Source organism: Delphinapterus leucas, chromosome 8, assembly GCF_059928025.1.
Source record: "Delphinapterus leucas isolate spDelLeu-1000000601 "Yukka" chromosome 8, BTC_Dleu_Yukka2, whole genome shotgun sequence".
NCBI classification, from domain to species: domain Eukaryota; kingdom Metazoa; phylum Chordata; class Mammalia; order Artiodactyla; family Monodontidae; genus Delphinapterus; species Delphinapterus leucas.
The window spans coordinates 43751928-43774176 of NC_143136.1; the positions used below are offsets into that span (position 1 = coordinate 43751928).

Consider the following 22249-nt stretch of genomic DNA (forward strand, 5'->3'; position numbering starts at 1 on the left):
ATATTATGTTTTAGGGGAAGTCCTGTAGTTTGTTCCTTCACTTCTGACTGCCATTATTAGCACTTGAGTCCTCTGTGATCATCACTGCCATCCATAAGCATGTGTAAGTGGAACTAAGCCAAATCCCCAGCTGTGAGATAGTTTGTCCCTTCAATCATAGGGAAGAAGAAGATTGAGGGTGAAGGGAGAAGGTAAAGAAAGGGGAAGCTCATTAAATATCCCTTGAAAAGCTATTTCTGCTGATTCATCACTTCCTATTCTCCCATCCATGCCCTTGTCTCTTCCTTTCTCATATACTCTATAATTCTCTGTTTCTAGCCCAGTCACTGAGAATTGAATATGAGTGGTTCTGTAACCAACCAAGTGAGAGAAATGAGCAGTAGTATTGACTATATAAAGACTTTTGTTCATTCATTCATTCATTCATTCACTTATGGTGTCTAATCCAAAGATGAAGAAGACACAATCCTTGTCGTCAAACTGCTCTACCTGTGAAAACCATAATAGTTAATGAGGTAGCAGAAGTGTGAGAACAAGGTACTCTGGATGCAACAAGGAGTGACCAATTAGTCCTGTGGGTTTGTCTTTTCATCTGTGTGTCTGTGTGTTGTATGCAAGCAGACTATGATAAAAGGCAAGTTTCACAAAGGACATGATATTAGAGGACTTTTGAAAGTTGAGTCAGAATTCATCGTGCAGAGAAGGGGGAAAGGCAGAGGAGAGAAAGGACAGGAAATAGCTTGTGAAAAGGCATTATAGTCTATTAAGTCAAGGAATTCTGTCCTTAGGATATTCTTGGCTGAAGAAATCAGGATGTGTCATCATACCATAATATAATGATCTACCAATAGCAGTAATGACCTATATTGTAACTGTGGAATCTCCCACTGGTGTCACTAGTGATGTGAGCTGGAAACGTGAACATATCCTGTCATAAAGTTATTTGCAACATAAGGCAGGGTTTACACTTTGTTTTATCTGCTTTAGTTTTATTTTCAACCAATAACTTGTTAAATGTACCATTTACCAGGTATAATGTAGTTGATTTGCTACAAATGAAAAGTTGGAAAAATTGATGGTAAATAATCTACACAAAACTCAGATAAAACCATTTGAGTCTCCCACTAGATGGCATAGGAAGAACTTAGAATAGCACAATACCTAATTCTCATACTAGGCTCAATAAAAAGTTTTTATTTCTACAGTTGCATAATTCTGAGCATTTACTCCTAAAAGCAAATACTCTATAAACAACATCTCTATAATTATATTTTTTTATTAACAATGATTTAAAGTAGGTAATAAATGTATGTGGTTTAAAATTCATAGCAAATAGGAGAATATGGTGAAAGTTTATTAAACTCTTTTTTTAAATAGATTAAAACCATCCTTTTTTCATCAAACTGATTTTTGTAATTCATTCTTAGTTTTTGTAGGCTAGCATTTTTCCAAATGGGTTCTTGGGAAGCCCAAGTCAGAGTTTATCTGAGTGGCATCACTCTCACAGATTCCTGACTTGGGAAAGAAAATAAAAGTTAATAATTCTGTATTATTGTGACCCTGGAAGACAAGGCACTATCATCCATGACCTACAGACTTTTTAGAGCCATCAAGAGTGAAGCAATACATATTTACTGATTAGGAGTAAGGGATAATTATCATGTGACCTGTGTAAGTCAGTCCACATTACTTTAAGAACACTAATAAGTATTGCCCAAGGTAAAAAGAAACCCTACCAACACTATTCTCTAACACTTGGCCATTAATAACAGTACCTGTCTAATCCCCATACAATTACTCAAAACATGGAGTCCTAATAAATTTCCTCTTCACATGAACCTCACCCAAACCCTAGTCTAACTCTACGAATGTTGATGGAATGTGATTTTTGATAAGCTACCATAAGTGAATTGTGTGTAGACAAAGCTGTATCTGGAAAATACACATCAGGGCACAAACTTCCCCAAACTCCTAGTCCTGAGTTACCTGGAGTAGAGCTACATTGGATGGGAACCCAAGTCTTGGAATGACTTCTTAGTCATGACTACAAAGCCAAATAAATTTATCTTCCAATTAAACTCCAATTAAACTAATCAATTGATATAACTGGTAGTATAGCACCACAAGGATTCCATTCAATACATATTTATTGAATGACTTCTTGTGCAACACTCTGTGCTGAATCCCGAGCTAACTTCAACAATCTGGCTCTATAACTCTGGGGCAGCAGATAAGGAGGAAGGAATAGTGTCCCCTTCAAGAGTGGTCTTTTACTGCAGCAAGAGCCTCATATATCACTGTGGTTTGCCACACTAGAATCAAAAGGACACTTAACTTGAACCACAGTGCCCCCTGGCCATTATAAGTGATATTCTACTTAACCAGTGAAGAGTTCTCACTGAACGTAGAGTACTGCTCAATTCTATTCCAGTAGTTACAGCAAGTGGGAGCAGAACACTTTCTGCTGGATCTCAGGGCAGTGCTCCTAATGCAAGATTTTTTTCACACGATGTTAAAAAATGGATCCCTTATTGAATCAAGTATCTTTTACGACCACAACACTATAAGACTAGATATCAATTACAGGAAAAAAAACTGTAAAAATTACAAACACATAGAGGCTAAACAATACACTACTAAATAACCAAGAGATCACTGAAGAAATCAAAAAGGAAGTCAAAAAATACCTAGAAACAAATGACAATGAAAACATGATGACCCAAAACCTATGGGATGCAGCAAAAGCAGTTCTAAGAGGGAAATTTATAGCAATACAATCCTACCTCAAGAAACAAGAAAAATCTCAAATAAACAACCTAACCTTACACCTAAAGCAATTAGAGAAAAAAGAACAAAAAATACCCCAAAGTTAGCAGAAGGAAAGAAATCATAAAGATCAGGTAAGAAATAAATGAAAAAGAAATGAAGGAAATGATAGCAAAGATCAATAAAACTAAAAGCTGGTTCTTTGAGAAGATAAACAAAATTGATAAACCATTAGCCAGACTCATCAAGAAAAAAAGGAAAAAGACTCAAATCAACAGAATTACAAATGAAAAAGGAAAAGTAAAAACTGACACTGCAGAAGTACAAAGGGTCATGAGAGATTACTACAAGCAACTCTATGCCAATAAAATGAACAACCTGGAAGAAATGGACAAATCCTTAGAAAAGTACAACCTTCCAAGACTGAAACAGGGAGAAAGAGAAAATATAAACAGACCAATCACAAGCACTGAAATTGAAACTGTGATTAAAAATCTTCCAACAAACAAAAGCCCCGGACCAGATGGCTTCACTGGTGAATTCTATCAAACATTTAGACAAGAGCTAACACTTATCCTTCTCAAACTCTTCCAAAATATAGCAGAGGGAGGAACACTCCAAAACTCATTCTACAAGGCCACCATCACTGATACCAAAACCAGACAAAGATGTCACAAAAAAAGAAAACTACAGACCCATATCACTGATGAACATAGATGCAGAAATTCTCAACAAAATACTAGCAAACAGAATCCAACAGCACATTAAAAGGATCCTACACCATGATCAATTGGGGTTTATCCCAGGAATGCATGGATTCTTCAATGTATGCAAATCAATCAATGTGATAAACCATATTCACAAATTGAAAGATAAAAACCATATAATCATCTCAATAGATGCAGAAAAAGCTTTTGACAAAATTCAACACCTATTTACGATCAAAACCCTCCAGAAAGTAGGCACAGTGGGAGCTTACCTCAACATAATAAAGGCCATATATGACAAACCCATAGCCAACATCGTTCTCAATGGTGAAAAACTGAAACCATTTCCACTAAGATCAGGAAGAAGACAAGGTTGCCCACTCTTACCACTATTATTCAGCATAGTTTTGGAAGTTTTAACCACAGCAATCAGAGAAGAAAAAGAAATAAAAGGAATCCAAATCAGAAAAGAAGTAAAACTGTACTGTTTGCAGATGATGTGATACTATACATAGAGAATCCTACCAGAGATGCTACCAGAAAACTACTAGAGTTAATCAATGAATTTGGCAAAGTAGCAGGATACAAAATTAATGCACAAAAATCTCTTGCATTCCTATACACTAATGATGAAAAATCTGAAAGAGAAATTAAGAAAACACTCCCATTTACCATTGCAACCAAAAGAAGAAAATACCTAGGAATAAACCTACCTAAGGAGACAAAAGAACTGTATGCAGAAAACTATAAGACACTGATGACAGAAATTAAAAATGATACAAACAGATGGAGAGATATACCATGTTCTTGGATTGAAGAATCAACATTGCGAAAGTGACTATACTACCCAAAGCCATCTACAGATTCAATGCAATCCCTATCAAACTACCAATGGCATTTTTCACAGAACTAGAACAAAAAATCTTAAAATTTCTATGGAAACACAAAAGACCACGAATAGCCAAAGCAATCTTGAGAAAGAAAAACAGAGCTGGAGAAATCAGACTCCCTGACTTCATACTATACTACAAAGCTACAGTAATCAAGAAAGTATGGTACTCGCACAAAAACAGAAATACAGATCAGTGGAACAGGATAGAAAGTCCAGAGATAAACCTATGCACATATGGTCACCTTATCTTTGATAAAGGAGGCAAGAATATACAATGGAGAAAAGACAGCCTCTTCAATAAGTGGTGCTGGGAAAAATGGACAGCTACATGTAAAAGCATGAAATTAGAACACTCCCTAACACCATACACAAAAATAAACTCAAAATGGATTAAAGACCTAAAGGTAAGGCCAGACACTATAAAACTCTTAGAGGAAGAACACTCTGACATAAATCACAGCAAGATCCTTTTTGACCCACCTCCTAGAGAAAGGGAAATAAAAACAAAAATAAATAAATGGGACCTAATGAAGCTTAAAAGATTTTGCACAGCAAAGGAAAACATAAACAAGATGAAAAGACAACCCTCAGAATGGGAAAAAATATTTTCAAACGAAGCAACTGACAAAGGATCAATCTCCAAAATATACAAGCAGCTCAAGCAGCTCAATATCAAAAAAACAAACAACCCAATCCAAAACTGGGCAGAAGACCTAAACAGACATTTCTCCAAAGAAGATATACAGATTGCCAACAAACACATGAAAGGATGCTCAACGTCACTAATCATTAGAGAAATGCAAATCAAAATTACAATGAGGTATCATCTCACACCAGTCAGAATGGCCATGATTAAAAAATCTACAAACAGTAAATGCTGGAGAGGGTGTGGAGAAAAGGGAACCCTCTTGCACTGTTGGTGGGAATGTAAATTGATACAGCCACTATGGAGAACAGTACGGAGGTTCCTTAAAAAACTAAAAATAGAACTACCATATGACCCAGCAATCCCACTACTGAGAAAACCATAATTCAAAAAGAGTCATGTACCACAATGTTCATTTCAGCACTATTTACAATAGCCAGGACATGGAAGCAACCTAAATGTCCATCAACAGATGAATGGATAAAGAAGATGTGACACATATATACAATGGAGTATTACTCAACCATAGAAAGAAAGGAAATTGAGTTATTTGTAGTGAGGTGGATGGACCTAGAGTCTGTCATAGAGAGTGAAGTAAGTCAGAAAGAGAAAAACAAATACCGTATGCTAACACATATATATGGAATGTAAAAAAAAAAAGGTTCTGAAGAACCTAGGGGCAGGACAGGAATAAAGATGCAGATGTAGAGAATGGACTTGAGGACACGGGGAGAGGGAAGGGTAAGCTGGGAAGAAGTGAGAGAGTGGCATGGGCATATATACACTACCAAATGTAAAATAGATAGCTAGTGGGAAGCAGCCGCATAGCACAGGGAGATCAGCTTGTTGCTTTGTGACCACCTAGAGGGGTGGGATAGGGAGGGTGGGAGGGAGATGCAAGAGGGAGGGGATATGGGGATATATGTATACATATAGCTGATTCACTGTTATACATCAGAAACTAACACACCACTGTAAAGCAATTATACTCCAATAAAGATGTTAAAAAAAAAAGGATGCCTTTCTTCAGAATCTCCAGGAGTACTTCTTTTAATGCAGATCCCTGGGCCCAACAGGAGATCACTGAATCACAACTCTGGGTTGCTTGACCAGGAAGCCAGAGCTGAAAACATGAGTGAACCCATTTCCAAGCACACTTGAGACCACCATGGACACTCCACGAATCACAGGGAGATTTGAAGAACTCAAGATGTGAGTTCCTAAGCATGTCCAGAAACATCACAATTTGGGCCTTGACATTAATATGATCTCATTTTCTGTTGTTTATCTTAGATAAGGATCAATTTATAAGTGTCTTCTCTGAGAATGAACTGAGGGAATTAATTGACTGAAGGCACTGAGTATGGTTTCTACTTAATTTTTTTACTGGAAAGTATTTAGCTGAGATGCTTCATTTCATCGTTAAGGTTTTTTTTTGTTTGTTTTTATGGGAGGAGTGGCTCTGTATTAATTACGTTCTGCTGCATAAAAATATTATTCCAGAACAAAGGTGAGATACTCGGAAACGGTGAGATAGGAACCTGGAAGCAGACTGGCTAGGTGGTTCTGTCCCAGGGTCTCTCCTGAGGTTGCAGTCAGATGACAGCCAGGGCTGAGGGCATCTAAAGAAAGGCTTGAGCAGGGCTGGAGGCTGTCCAAGATGACTCCCTCACATGGTGACTGGCAGGTGGGCTCAGTTCTCTGCCATGTGGACTTCACAGAGCAGTTTACAACACAGCAGCTGACTTCTCTCAAACTGAATGATGAGGGGGGAGAGAGAAGAAGGGGGCACCATCCAGACAAAATTCCCAATGTGTTTTAGGCCTAGTATCAGAAGTGACACACCCTCACACACCCACACCTCCATTGGTCATACAGATGGACCAGGTTCAGTGTGGCCATAGGGCTACACCAGCCACAGGAGGCCATCTTGGAAGCTGGCTACCACAGGCTCTGAGAAAAAGATAAATTCAAGATGGCCTGATGCTTTTAATGTACCAATTTATATTTCCATTGCAGGGTTTTGGAATAAGAATGGATACAGAGAAAATAAACCAAACCCAAAACATGAGGCAGTTATCAAGTGCAGGAAAAATAAGAGGTTGTACAAAAAAGGAGATGTAATCACATTACATTACTCAGCTTTGAGTAGTATGTGCAAAGAAAGAATAACGCAGACATTGAATTCTGATTCAATGAAAATGAGAAGATGGGTGGAAGGAAAGTGTATGAGAGGCTATGTGAGAGGGAATGAACTCTCAAGCCCCATGGCAGAAAGTCAATGGATAATTTCTAAATCTGCGGGCTCTTCTGAGACTCCCTGGGGGCATGGCTTTGGCCTCTGTGCCTTCTTGCTCCTTTCGGCCGCAAGGCAGTGGCCCCTTGGACTCCCAGGGTCCTGTGGATGTAGTCTGGGGAGTGGATGTCAGCCTGGTGCAGGGGCTCCAGGATCTGAAACTCGCAGCAGCCATGGCTCAGGCGCACGGCTGCCTCCAGGCTCATTTTGTGGCCCACAGAGACATAGAGGGGCTTGGTGCTGTGGTCATGGCTCTTCAGCGCCATGCCCAGGATGGTCCCAGAACCTCCCATCAGAGGAAATGAGTCTCCTCCAGCCTTCAGGAGCCGTATCTTCTCCTTGTGCAGAGCGTTGTTCTCCAGCCTGTCCACCTGCAGGAGTTTCTTAGCCACCCCGATGCTGGACAGGTATGTGAGAACACCAAGGTGGCAGGCCACCCCAAAGCCTCGGTGGTGGAGCACCCCATTTCCATCCACAAAAAGGACCTGGGGCATGAGGCGGGGCTCCTTCTACCGCAGCCACTGTACCACGTCCACCAGGAAGGGCACCTCTTGGAAGGCCAGGAAGCCTGACACACAGGGGCCTGTCAGGCTTACCATGCGACAGTCCTCATACATCACCTCGAGCTCAGGGTAGCTGAGCACCACCAGGGAGGCACAGGCGCTGACGCCGTCGCCCTTCACAAAGGACACGTCCACGCCCCCAACCCTCTGCAGGCCTGAAAAGGCGGGGTCTCGTTGCCACGCCTCCGTGTCCTGGTCGACGACAAGCGTCTTCAACAGGGCTTGCTCCAGTTTCCAGAGCGACAGTGTTTCCTCTGGCGGCCTCCCAGCCGCCTTTTGGGCCACGGCACGGCCCTCCATCATTAAGTTTTTTGTTTTTTTTGCGGTACGCTGGCCTTGCACTGTTGTGGCCTTTCCCATTGCGGAGCACAGGCTCCGGACGCGCAGGCTCAGCGGCCATGGCTCACGGGCCCAGCCGCTCCGCGGCATGTGGGATCCTCCCGGACAGGGGCACGAACCCGTGTTCCCTGCATCGGCAGGCTTACTCTCAACCACTGCGCCACCAGGGAAGCCCCATCATTAAGTTTTAATACCAGCAAAAGGTGATGAGGCTCTTCCACTGCCTGGTTTTCCCTAACTCATTAAAGCATAGAACTATCAGAAGTCAAAATGCACAGAAACACCAACATGGAGTCCCCACATGTGCTGGTAAATGTTGCTTCAAAGCAGAATTAAGTTTAGGGAACTTGTATAGAAAGGTCAGAAACAGAGTTCTTTTTCTTTTATGTTTGTTGGTATATGTGTGTGTGTGTGTGTGTGTGTGTGTGTGTGTAAAGGACATAGTTTCTGCAGTAAGTCCAACATTATGCTGGAAATTTAAATGTTTTATTTCCTAATTATCATAATAGCTCTGCTGGCTAGTAATTATTGTGTTACCCCATTATACAGTGTAGGAACCTGAAGCTTGAGTAACTTGCCCAAGGTCATATAGCAAGGAAAGTCACAAGGCAAAGAAAGATCTTGAACCTCCAAAGTTCATGATGTTTCCATTATACCATGCTTATAAAGAAACATGGAAAGAAATTAATACACAAAAGAACGATATTAAATGTTAAAACTCCCATGACAATTTTTTCCTTTGCAATCTCAGAATTATCCAGTAGGCTGTACCCCTGAATCAGTTTTCTATCGAAACCCCAAGCCATTAAACAGTGATTTTCTTAAGTGCTTCAGTTTTTTTTTTTAATTTTATTTAGTTTTGGCTGTGTTGGGTTTTTGTCGCTGCGCGCGGGCTTTCTCTAGTTGCGGCTAGCTGGGGCTACTCTTCTTTGTGGTGCGCAGGCTTCTCATAGTGGTGGCTTCTCTTGTTGCGGAGCAGGGGCTCTAGGCACATGGGCTCCAGTAGTTGCAGCACACTGGCTCAGTAGTTGTGACGCGTGGGCTTAGTTGCTCTGTGGCATGTGGGGTCTTCCCAGACCAGGGCTCAAACCCATGTCCCCTGCGTTGGCAGGCGGATTCTTAACTACTGCACCACCAGGGAAGTCCCCAGTTGTTTTTTTATATATAAATTATTTTAAATGAAGTCTGTAACAATAATTCACAAATTTTTATATGTACACCTGAAAGTCAAAAGAAAATATTGTTTTTCGTGCATTGGTTTTAGGTCCTTAACTGATATTTTAGATTAAAATAGTACCCTATTAAAATTGTTTGTGAAAATTATTGATGCTTCCACAGCTAGGGACAAAGGTTTATTTTATTCCACCCCTGTGAAAGCCAAGCCCTTTTATCACAGGCTGCCATACAGGCTTAGCTTGATTTGCAGAATTGTGATTAGTTTATCAGTATGGTTCCAAATGTAGCCAAGGCACAGTTATTTTAGAATCACCTAAGACTGTGGTTCTCAAAACATGGTCCCCAACCAGCAACATCAGCATCACCTGGGATCTTGTTAGGTAAACTGTCAGGGCCCACTCCAGACCTATGAATCAGAAACTCTAGGTTCTGAGGTCCAGAAATCTGTGTTTTAACAAGGCCTCAGAGTGATTCTGATACACACTAAAGTCTGAGGACCACCAACCTAGGATAGTTATTGAAAGTAGAGATTTCTGCTCCTCACCCAGACTGAATCAGAATTTCTGGGGTCTAGGAATTTATATTTTAAAACAAATATCCTAGTGATTCTTAGACACAAAAAAGTTTGAGAACCACACTGGTCCATGTGGTGTGATTTGAGAGAACAAGAGAGGATCCTTCCCTTAACATCTCTCTCCACTTATTGATCAAAAGTTAATTAATTTGTAGAATTAAGCAAGGATATCTTCATTAGTTTCTAAATTCATTAAGTCATAAATATTTTAGATTGAATTTATGTTATTAACTAGATATTTCACCTTAATGGGAGAACTAGGAGAGTGGGCAATTAAAAGGGAGGATGTTACAAAGAGAGGCTACAAAAGCGTAACTTGAATACTTTGCCTTATAGTCACCTAAGATCTGGATTCAGATACAGTACCTCATATTTTTCATTGGGGGGATGTCAGTTTCTGTGTAACATCTTCAGCATCACATCCTTTGGCCAACTCCCACCCCCGAAAAAGAGAACCTAAGTCTACTTGGCAGTAATCAAGCAATACTTATATTCTGAGTATAGGTAATAATGTATTGTGGTGTTTATTTGGTGTGGGGTTTTTTTGTTTTTTAGTGTAAATAGAACCTATATATTCAAGGGCAAAAAACCAAAACATGAGCACATAGGAAAATTAATCTCATTTACTTTGTAATATCACTTAAACTCTTTTCAAACAGTATATACTCAGCCAACTGACCAGACTAGGCTCTATTTGACTTCTGTTGCTTCAAAACAAATACAGATACAACATGGATGATCCTCAAAAACATTACATGTGAAAGAATGCAGACACAAAAGGACACATGTTGTATGGTTCCGTTTATGTGAAATATCCAGAATAGGCAAATCCATAGAGATGGCAGATTAGCCGTTGTCAGGGGCTAGGGGAGGGGGTAATGTGGAGTGGCTGCTTTTTCAGCAGGGGTGATGAAAATGTTCTAGAACTAGATCGGTAGTAATGGTTGCACAACATTGTGAAGGCACTAAATGCCACTAAATTGTACACTTTAAAATGACAAATTTTGTTATGTCTGTTTTCCACAATAAGAAACAAATACATACACAAAATAAAATCTTCCCTCAAAGGATGAAGATTGATAGTACTCAGGATATAGAAAAAGATGAGCCGTTGGAGTAGAAGGGAATTCTAATAATATACGCCAAAATGTTTTAAGCAGTGACGGGAAGAGTCAGGTTACAATGTTAAAAGCCAGCTCTCACTTAGATATATCCTTCGGCTTGCCAAAATCTAAAGCAAAAGCAAACAAAGCTAAAAATCCCTTAAAATCTCCCCACAAACAGCTACAGCACAGCATATATTGATATAATTGTGATTAACACATTCATAGGCCAATCAGAGTCCCAAGAGGTCTTCTTAGTGGGCGGGGCTTCCTAGGCAGCAGCCCACAACTGGTTTCTCACGTATCTCCCCAGAAAGACATGGAGTGGGTTTCATGACTTACCCCTACCCTGACCCCTTTGCCACCAAGCCCCCAGGGCAAATATGGATCCCTCCTATGAAGAAATGTAAGAATGAAATCTTACACTGGCATTAATTTAATGCCTATCAGTGTCTATGTAACTAAAAATAAAGGCTATTCTCACTTTAATTTACTCCTTCAGAGAACTCAGAGATATTTACAGCTGTGACCTCAATTCTTGCCCTTTTCTATTCTCCCTCCTACTGTCTAGAAATCAAATTACCCTCCTAAAAATTCATCATGTCCCATCAGGTTTAGATTAAAAACTTTGTGTCTGAAAGCTTCAACTGAAAAACTGGAGAAGGTTGTGAACTGCTTTGGAATGAGACAAAATGGTGTCTGCTGTGCCTTCTGAAGAAGGGCTGCTCTTTGTGTGGGCGATTTTGTGAAATTCTGTGTCACCCACGCTACCCATTACAATGCTCAAAACATTCACATATCTGATGCAGAGGAAATGTAGCTGGTGCTGTATTTATTCCTGTTACCTCCTGTCTTGAAGCAAAATGCCAGTGCTTCATGCAGCCCAGAGTGGTAAACATCAGCTGGGAAGAAGCCTTTATTTAGGGAATTTATCAAAAAATGAATTTCTGAAGGCCAATATTAAGAAAGTGAAAGCACTGTTTACAAAGTATACCATTGGTGAAAATAGATATTTTTAATGGTGAATTTCTGATACGTTCATGAGCAGCATCACTTCTATTGTGGTCTCCTGTATTTGTAAATGATACACAGATTATTCCACTTTGGATGCCCATCAACTGTGTGCATTCATAAAACAGATTTTTGTGCTGTTAAGGAGATATAATATAGGCTGAGGATTTGATACAGTGCTAATAAAATTAAATTTTTAAAAAGACCTGCCAAATGGGTAAGATGTTTGCCTTATATTAGTGACTATCATTTTGATGTGAAATCCACTTTAATGAACACCTGACAAAGAAACCTTTTAAAGGAATGATTATCTTTGACATGAATATATTCAGCTACTGTTTATACAATGAAATCTTAACTAGCTGGTAAAAATGGCACAATATTACGATGAGTATAGATAACACTATATAAAGAAAATGTAAAGGCTGCCTGAAGAGTTAATGACTAATTCTGTTGTCTGAGCTGGCGCTTCAGTGACGATTTGCTCTGAGAAAAGCTTATGTTTATGGTATTTTGGGTGCAGTCTGTACATTTGAATTATACCTAGGGCCTCATCAATGCTGTGTATAAATTACAGAAATTACCAAAGCAAGAAAGCTTTATGTTTGCATTCTATTTTCAGATACAAGGTAAGATAATTATAATTTATTACCCAGTAACTGTATTTTATGTCTTAAAATTGAAAAATAAGGTATAAAATGGAAAGTATTTGAGTATGAAGGTAATGATACTTAAAAATGTTGACCTCATTGCATTTTTCACCTTTAGATGACATGCTAAAGCAAAGGTAAATAACTATTTTATTACACAGTGCTCTAATTATGTTCAGAGAGAAGGAATGAAAACTATAAATGGTTATAAAATATAGGCCATAATGACAGGTTAAGTTATTATTAGCCTGAAGAAAAGAAGGCTAAGTTTCGAATTTGTGAGTCCACAACTAAAGAAAAAATACGTAAACAGGCAATCTGTTCATTGTTCTTCATTTCCACAGAAGACAGCAGTTACATTAAATTGGTTAAGTAAAGAACATTCTCAGCATTGTGGCAAAGAATAACAAAAGAAAATACAAAATACTTCTCCGTAATGATTTTGAACAAAGAGGACATGCACTATAGGTAAAAATTTCCCTAGTGGCTGAGGTTTGAATGATATGCTTCTTGCTGATCATGTGATTCTATGGAAACCTATTCTCTAAAATAATGCAATACTGTGTTGTCCCAAGCAGGTGGAAATGTCTTTTGTGTTTAATGTAAATTAAATGGTTTTAGCATTGAACTGCACTAATTTAGGAAGTTCCCACTGGTCATCAGTGAAATCCAAATGAGGACTGTGCATTCTGTGTCTCCCAGTTAATCATAGAGGAGGACATCAGGGAGAAGTTGGGAAATGTAAACAAAGGGATTGAAAAATGGATAAGGACATTAAATAAAACTATTTTAGAACAATGATTTTCAATCTTGGTTGCAATTATAAACATTTGGGGAAGCTTTTTCAAAAATACCAATGCCTGAGTCCTGCTGGCTTGGGCTAGGACCCTGGCATAGGTCTTTTTAGAGCCAGGTATGAAAATCACTGTTTAGGACTTTTAAGGATCTTCAGTGCTCATAAAATCAAGCAAAGTATGATGTAAAAAAATCTCGACACCATCTATTGTTTCAGAGTATTTTTTAAACATAAAATACAAATAAATACTATCAACTGCCCATCTAGCCACGGACCCATGACTGGTATGATTTAGTAGAAGTGTATGATGTAGTACTAAGAAGAAGAGCAATGAATCAGAACAGGTGCAACCTAGCCCTGGCTCCACCATTGGTGAGATGTGTGACTCTGGACAAGTTACTTTTTCACTCCGGACTTTAATTTCTTCATTCATAAAGTGAGGGAACTAAATAGCCTTCAGGTCTCTTCTGGTTTCCTGATTCTCTGGCAATATGTGATGATTGTGCAGCTTTTTGCAGGAATCTGTGCTTAAAACATATTTTCCAGTTTGAAAGTTATAGCAACAGCCTTACAATAGAGAGTATCAAGGTATCTTACTAATTCTATTTCAGTATATTTCTAATAACCAGTTTTTTTAATTGAGGTATTGTTGGTTTACAATATTATATTAGTTTCAGGTATACAACATAGTGATTCAAAATTTTTATAGGTTATACTCCAATTAAAGTTATTATGAAATATTGGCTATATTCCCTGTGCTGTACAATGTATCCTTTTTCTTATTTATTTTATACATAGTAGTTTGTACCTCTTAAAACCCTACCCTTATCTTGCCCCTCCCCACTTCCCTCTCACCACTGGTAACCATTAGTTTGTACTCTATATCTGTGAGTCTGTTTCTGTTTTGTTATATTCATTCATTTGTTTTATTTTTTAGATTCCACATACAAGTGATAACATACAGTATTTGTCTATCTCTATCTGACTTATTTCACTAGGCATAGTACCCTCCAGGTCCATCCATGTTGTTACAAATGGCAAACCTTCATTCTTTTTTTATGGCTGAGTAGTATTTCGTTCCGTATTTTGTGTGTGTGTGTGTGTGTGTGTGTGTGTATGTGTGTGTATCACATCTTCTTTATCCATTCATCTGTTGACGGATACTTAAGTTGCTTCCATATCTTTGCTATTGTAAACAATGCTGCTATGAACATTGGGGTGCATGTATCTTTTTAAATTGTTTTTGTTTTCTTTGGATATATACCTAGGAATGAAATTGGTGGATCATCTGGTAGTTCTATTTTTAGTGTTTTTGAGGAACTTCTGTACTGTTTTCCATAGGAACTGCACTAATTTGTATTCCTACCAACAGTGTACAAGGGTTCCCTTTTCTCCACATCCTCGCCAACATTTGTTATTTATGGTCTTTTAGACATTCTGACAGGTGTGAGGTGATATCTTATTGTGATTTTGATTTGCATTTTTCTAGTGATTAGCAGTGTTGAGCATCTTTTCACATGTGTGTTGGCTATCTGTATGTCTTCTTTGGAAAAATATCTATTCAGGTCTTATGCCCATTTTTTAATAGGGTTGTTTGAGGTTTTTTGATATTGAGTTGTATGAGCTGTTTGTATATTTTGGATATTAACCTCTTATTGGTCATCATTTGCAAATATTTTCTTCCATTCAGTAGGTTGTGTTTTCATTTTGTCGATGGTTTCCTTTGCTGTACAAAAGCTTTTAAGTTTAATCAGGTCCCACTTGTTTATTTTTGCTTTTGTTTCCTTTGCCTTAGGAAACAGATCCAAAAAATATTGCTACAATTTATGTCAAAGAGTGTTCTGCCTATGTTTTCTTCTGGGAGTTTTTTGGTTTCCAGTTTCACAACCAGTTTTAAATGACTATTGACCTAAGTCAACTCATCAAGTTGAAGACAATATTGTGACAGACTTTATGCACGTGTAACTCAGCAAATATTTTTGAGTACCTATTGTGTTCCAGACACTGTTCTAGAAACTGTGATGATGCAAAGATAAAAGAGACACAGTCCTTATTGTCAATAAGTTGATGGTTCTGTAGAAAAGACAAAATGAAGAGTGGAGTCCAAGTTTTTTAACCTTTAAAAAGCATATACTTTTCTATCAGTGTTCCCACAAACAATAGCAATAGCCCTCGGGGAGAACTGTGGGAAATCTGTTCTTTTACTGGATTTGCTTCCCAAATAAGTTCTATAAATCTCCAAGGAACATTTCCATGTTCCACAATCTGTCCGATGATCACTGACCAATTGACTAGCCATCTTGATCTGGACATTAGAGCTCCATATTCCACAGTTTATTTTTTGATGTCCTGTAAGTGCCTTTTAGTGCTGCTGCTGCTCTTCTTTGCTTCACACTAGATGCGTGCACAAAGTTCTCCCTTAATTCCCTAGAGCACAGCCAAGCCTACTGAAATACTTAACGCTTAACTGAAGGCTTAGGGATAATTCAAGCACAACATAGAAAGTACCTTTTAACTCAGCTGCCATTAAAAGAGACTTGCTACTCTTAGGATCTTCCATCAATATTAAATATAAATAAATTGATATTGTATGTCAGAGACTGTTCCATGTGTCAGGTCACCCCAGGCATCTACACATTGTGGAGTTTCTACACTTACCTCTCCTTTGTCTATTAACTGGGAAGAAGTCTGCCTTCTCCTAGTCCCTGCCCAGGCCTACCTCATCTCCCACCCAAGGATGATTGACAGTGGAAACACCCAATTCCTTCACCCTCACCCAGCAGGTACTCTTTAGCCTCAGGGGAATAGACAAGACAATGCCACAGTTTAGAAGACATACTTCAAAGTCTGGGTTATTCAATAAAAAAACCCATAGATGCGTTGCCAAGAATTCAGCCACGGTAAATCTGTTCCAAGGCCATCCCAGATCTTCACTCTAACACGATGTTAAGTGAAAGCCCAAAATGGACTGTTCCAAACCAGTCTGTGAGAAAAAAATTCTTTTATAAAAGATATACATATCTCCTGGGTCAGGGGTGGGAGGTGGGTTCAGAGGCAAGATTAAATACTTAGGAAAAAACTTAACATTACCTGTCTCTGTCTCTGCAAGGGTGTATTTATGCTAAAGACAACAGAATGTACAATGATCAGTGGCTTGTTTCACATCTCTGTCTGAAGTACTAGCTTTCAGATTAAAGATGACTTAATATTTTTCTCCAAGAACAATGGTGGTTGTTATGTTTATAAAAGTATTCTAGTGATATTCCTAAAGCAAAAGAATCTGCTTCAAAGGTGAATGATTGTTTCCACTACTAACACGTTTTAAATGATCTTTCCAGTTAAGAAGAAAACAAACTTGATTTCATTTTAATATTCCTATTATAAGGGTGAGAAAGGCCCCTATTTAGACTGGGAACAGTAGGAGTGAGGACAGAGGAGCCACCCAGGACAGAGAATGACTGAAGAGAGTGCTGAAGTTTGGGTAGGAGCCAATGACCTGAGGTAGGGAGGTCAGGAGAGCATGATTCAGACAGGTGGAACAGCATTTGTGAAATCTTAGAGACCAGAGAGGAGGATGCCTTCAAGAGGAGGTGACATTTTGGGTGCAAGTTCGCAGAGGGGGTGACATTTTGGTTGGGCAGTTTTGACATTTGCACCTATTTTGTGACTCTAAAAGTACCAAGCCATTAAACTTTGCTTTTTGAAAATCACTAGGTAATTTGTATTGTAAAGTGTAAAACAGACACTCTCACTCCCTCTCTTATTCAAAGTTGGGGGGGCGGCACCAGGGAGGGATGGTTAGGTTGAAACTACAATGAATTGTTGCAGACTCTATCAAAGACTATGTAGTTTGTAAACTATTTCCAAATGGACATAAAAAGTCCTCTTTCCTAAGGTTTTATCATGGAAGATTCTCTGTACCTAATACTGTACTGTAGGTATTCTATATACTTTTAATGATGAATGAATGAATCATTATGGGGAGGTTATGAAGGATTTTAATACAATTCCTTAAATAAGTGTCTCATTTCTAATCCTCCCAACCCCAAATAAGAGATTCAACTACCTTAATGAGATAATCTCACTTACATTATCTCATTTAATCATCATAACAACCCCACGAAGTACATAATGTAATTTTCATTTTATGGATGTAGAAACCTAAGCTCAAGGTAAGTGATCCAAGGTCACAGGTTAGAAATGAAAAAAAGTGGGTTTTGAATCCAGGTCTTTTGCTTCTGTTTCATTAATTCAATAAACATCCACTGAAGCCTGTCCACAATTTCTCCTATTGAAACCTCAGTCGAAGCAACCCACTGTTGAAACTCTAAACCACATGAGGACAAGTACTTAGAAATAGACCCCATTATTGACTAGAACCATTTTGTGAACTATATTAAAAGCTTCCAATATCTGTCACAAATAAAGAATTTAGAGGGATTCTGGTTGATCAATTTTATTCTATGACAAACTGTTCTACTCTGAGATATAAAGAAGGGTTGGTTGCCTTTAGTGGCCTCAACCTCTGTAAAGGTTATGATACCTCCCCATCCCCTCAACCTCTCAAACATATTTCAAAAAAATGTTTTAATCTGATTTATAAAATCAGTGTAATGTAGTTTATTAAAGTATACTTCTCTCTCCTAATGACAGCTTACATGCTATTTTAACTTTTTGTGGTACCCTAAGCACATACTTAAATTTGCTCTTTGCTTAATCCAATCTGGGATACCAGATGCATTTGTACATTTTCTTTGGCATTGTGCTCTACTTGTATACTTGTTGATTAATTTGGAAACCAGAGATCAGTTGATAAACTAACCTACTGGATAAAGGCTATAATTTTATTCTCAAGTGGAAAGAGATTATGGTCTCCTGGGCTTCGAAGGGAGTAATACAAGCTACAGAAGCTTCTTTGCTCCTGCTCCAGGTGGGTGGAATGGTTGGTGTGGTGTGGTGTGGTATGTAACTCGTGTGCCATATAAATCTTGTTCAAAAATTGTGGCCTGTGTATTTTGGTATAGGAAATTTTGACACTTTTGAACATAAAATATCTGAAGAGGTTCTTGCTGCCCCCAGTGAACCAGAAATTAACATTTTTGAAATAATGTCCTTGCCATCTTGAAACTTGAGCCTTGTTGGAAGATGGAGGGAACGAAAGTGTCCACAGAACTGAGAAGTCATTATGAGACCAAAAATCGAGGCAGGCAGCTCCATATAATCAATGGATCAGTTTATCATAGGGTAACTTACTCACAGGGTAGGATCTGGATCGGGTGGACAATGATCTGGAAGCCTTCACAGCTGCACTCCTCACCACTGAGGGGCCATTGGATAATTTTATAGTTAACCTGGGGTATGAAAGTAGGTGCTTGGAAGCAGGACATGCATTCCTAAATCAAGATTTATGAGTGGGTAACTAGTCTCGTGGTCACCAGGAATACGTCAGCAAGGGTTTTCATCATTGTTTGGGGACTAACAGAGCATAGAGGCCACCTGGTCCTAATGATTATTAAACAATACCTGTTACCTGCAAAGCCCTTGACGACAGAGAAGTGATTTACCACACAGTACAGTCCTGGGTAGGGTCAGTGAAAGGACAGGAGGAACTGTAAAACACAAGGTTGTGTCAGTTATGCTAACAGCCATATAAGTCTTCATTAATTATTTTTAAATCAGTGGTGGGAACTGTATAATCTTGTAATTGTAACCTACCAATAAAGCTCTCTATACTCTTCTTAAAGAAACATATTACAAGCAATCTGAAATATATAATTGATTAGCAATTAACTAGAAAAATTGTTAGACAACTAATACTCTATTGTATCGATAAAGACAGATAAATCTTGAGTTACAAATTAAGTCTTGTGTTAAATTTCTTTTCTTTCTTGAGGGTAAGGGGAAAATCAGAACACAGAAATATTTTAAAATATCAGAATCATTATATTATGGAGGCAAGGAACCCAGATATTTTCCTGACATTGAGCAGTGCAAAATTTGGTTTGAAATATCCTGAATTCTGTGGATGTCCTGGCTCTGCCATTTTCTAATTGTGTGACCTTAGGTAAGTCACTTCTTTAAAATTCAGTTACTTTATCTATAAAACAAGTATAATAATAGTACCTACTTCTAGGGCTCTTTTAAGGGTAAAATAAGAAATGCAGTCAAGTGTATAGCATAATGCTAGAATCTTGGACATTGTGTATGTTCAATAAATTAAATACTATTATAATTATTTTATTAAAAGCATTTTACAGTTCATAGCACTAGCTGTTCTAATCAGAGCCATCTGTCAAAATTGAGAGTCAAGTGAGACCTGTATTTTCCTCCACAGTACCAGAGGTAACAACCTCCCTCCACAGAATCCCCACACAGCACTTCACTCATACTTAAAGACTAGCATCTGATGTCTATAGTCAGAAATGACTATGGCTGGCTAGAAATGTCTGAGCCTGTCTTTCTCACTAGATTATAAATTCTGGAGGATAGGAACCATATATTTTGAATTGAATTTTAATTGCATCCCCAACTGCGATCACACTGTCTGCATATAGTTTAATGACCAGCAAAGATAAAATTTCAGTCAACAGTCCATCTCTGCAATCCTGAGTTGTACAATGGAACCTCCACCTGACCTGTCTCTAGTCAGGGACCCAGCACTCTAGGATGAATGCTAATGGGGGTCCTATATGGAGCTGCAGGATGAGAACCTTCAAAGGGTGGGAAGAGGACCTGGCTTTGCTGGTCTTTGCAAAGAATATTTGTGATGGTATTATGAGACCTGAAGTCCTATTTCTGCTAATAAATCTGCTTCCCTTCTAAACATACATACTCATGCACAGGTACACACAACCACATGTAACCACATGCACCATCCTCCTCATTCAATGTTAGTCCTGACCTGAACTATAATTGGGCTCTTTATAATACCACTTGAATGGTGTAAAACTCCATGGAAATAAAATTAGAAAAGCCCATCATGTGGTGTGTTTATTGTAATGCATAGGTATATCCATTTTAGAAGTGGGTGGTATTTTACATGGCTTTTTGGTATTACTTGAGGATAATGATTACTTCAGACCTTTTGGCTGATTTCGCTGTAGTGTTCTGGAGAGAAATTTTAGACATAAGTTATATAAAGATCTGGACACAATTCTGTCAATTCAATTCACCAAATCTCTTTTGAGCTTCTGTTACAAAGAATTGAACTAGGCAATATTGGGGATACATAAACAAGTAATAGGGCATAGTCCCTCGTCTCTAGAGAGGCCATAATTTAACATCATCACTATTGTCGAAGAGTATTTCTTAATGATTCCATTATACACAGTATGCTGTTTGGGATATGAAGCTGGTTAAGCAAACATCAAAGCCTCCTCAAATCCTCTTTTGAAAAAGAGAATGTATATAAATAAATAAATAATAATATGCGAGTTCCCAAGACTTACTCTTGACAAGCAACACAAACACCAAAAATATGAAATACATTCAGTTAAAAATTATAATGAAGCCTAATTTATCCAGTATTATCAAAGAATGAAAATATTTATGTGTTTTAATTTTTCTGATAATGGAAATGTTATTCCTTTTAAAGCACCAATCTTTTTAAATATTAACCAATGAAAGGTGTTTTTCTTTCTAAAATGTATGATCTATTTCCCCTGCGTTGTAAAATTATATATCCTGAACTAAATTTAACACTTTCTCAGTGAGACTGGAGTATCATTGTGAGCATAGTATGCTGTACTGTAAATAGGGGACTTTTCAGGAACAATATTGAGGTGTGCAGAGCTATTTTTCCATACTAAATGGACTCAGACTATACTTTTTTGGTTCATCGTTTTACTTATTATAAGTATTTTTAAAAATTGTGTTCCCTGAGTGGTTTAACTGTCCCACTAAGTTACTATTGCTCTGCAGTAAACCACCCCAAATTTAGTGGCATAAAAAATTATTTTATTATGCTCTCAGCTACTGTAGATCAAGAATTAAGAAAGGGTGTGTGGAGACAGTTCTCTGCTCTACCACGCCTGGCCCCTGAGCTAGGAAGACTCAGGTGACTAGCAGTGACTTTAATAGCTGGAATCTGGAACAGCTGGGACTGGAGGATCTCTCTCCATGATCACTCACTCACCTGTCTAGCACCTGGGCTGGGACATCTAAAGGCTGGTCTCAGCTGCAACTATTGACTGGAACACCTACACATGGCCTCTTAACATGGTTTAAGATTTGCACAGCATGGTGACTGAGTTCTGAGACGGAAAGCCCCAAAATGGGGCTTCCAGAGGGTGAGAAACAGGTGTAAGCTTCACGGCCTTTCCTCATGGCCTCAGAAATCATACAACACCATTCTATTAGCAACAAATGAGTCATGAGTTCAGCCCAAAATTCAAGGAAACAAGATTTAGAGTTTACTTACTAATGGTGCAGTGGCAAGGTTACACTGCAGGAGAGCATGAGGGATGGGAGAGATTGCTGGGACCATCTTTGAAAAATACAATCTGTCAGCAGCCATTTCTTATCGTTATTGACATATCTCCCCTGTAGGCTTCCCAAACGCTTAAGGTTTCAGTTCTAAACTTCTAAAGTGGCAAAACAAACTAGCTTTCCAAAATTGAATGTAAAATCAAATATGCAGTCATTTGGCTGAGGCAGTCATAAGGGTTCTCTTATGAATGAGGTGACTGAGTTTTAATATATGCACCTGATGGTAGCCACTCTGGCTGCCCT

General features: G+C 38.5%; 1 long non-coding RNA gene and 1 pseudogene across 2 annotated transcripts in view; one reads left to right on the forward strand and one right to left on the reverse strand.

Moving 5' to 3' along the window:
• LOC149748546 (uncharacterized) overlaps window positions 1–22249 on the forward strand; it is a 302762-nt gene that overhangs the window by 89231 nt on the left and 191282 nt on the right. The window lies entirely within an intron of this gene.
• On the reverse strand, window positions 7275–8459 carry LOC111171667 (endonuclease V pseudogene; annotated as a pseudogene).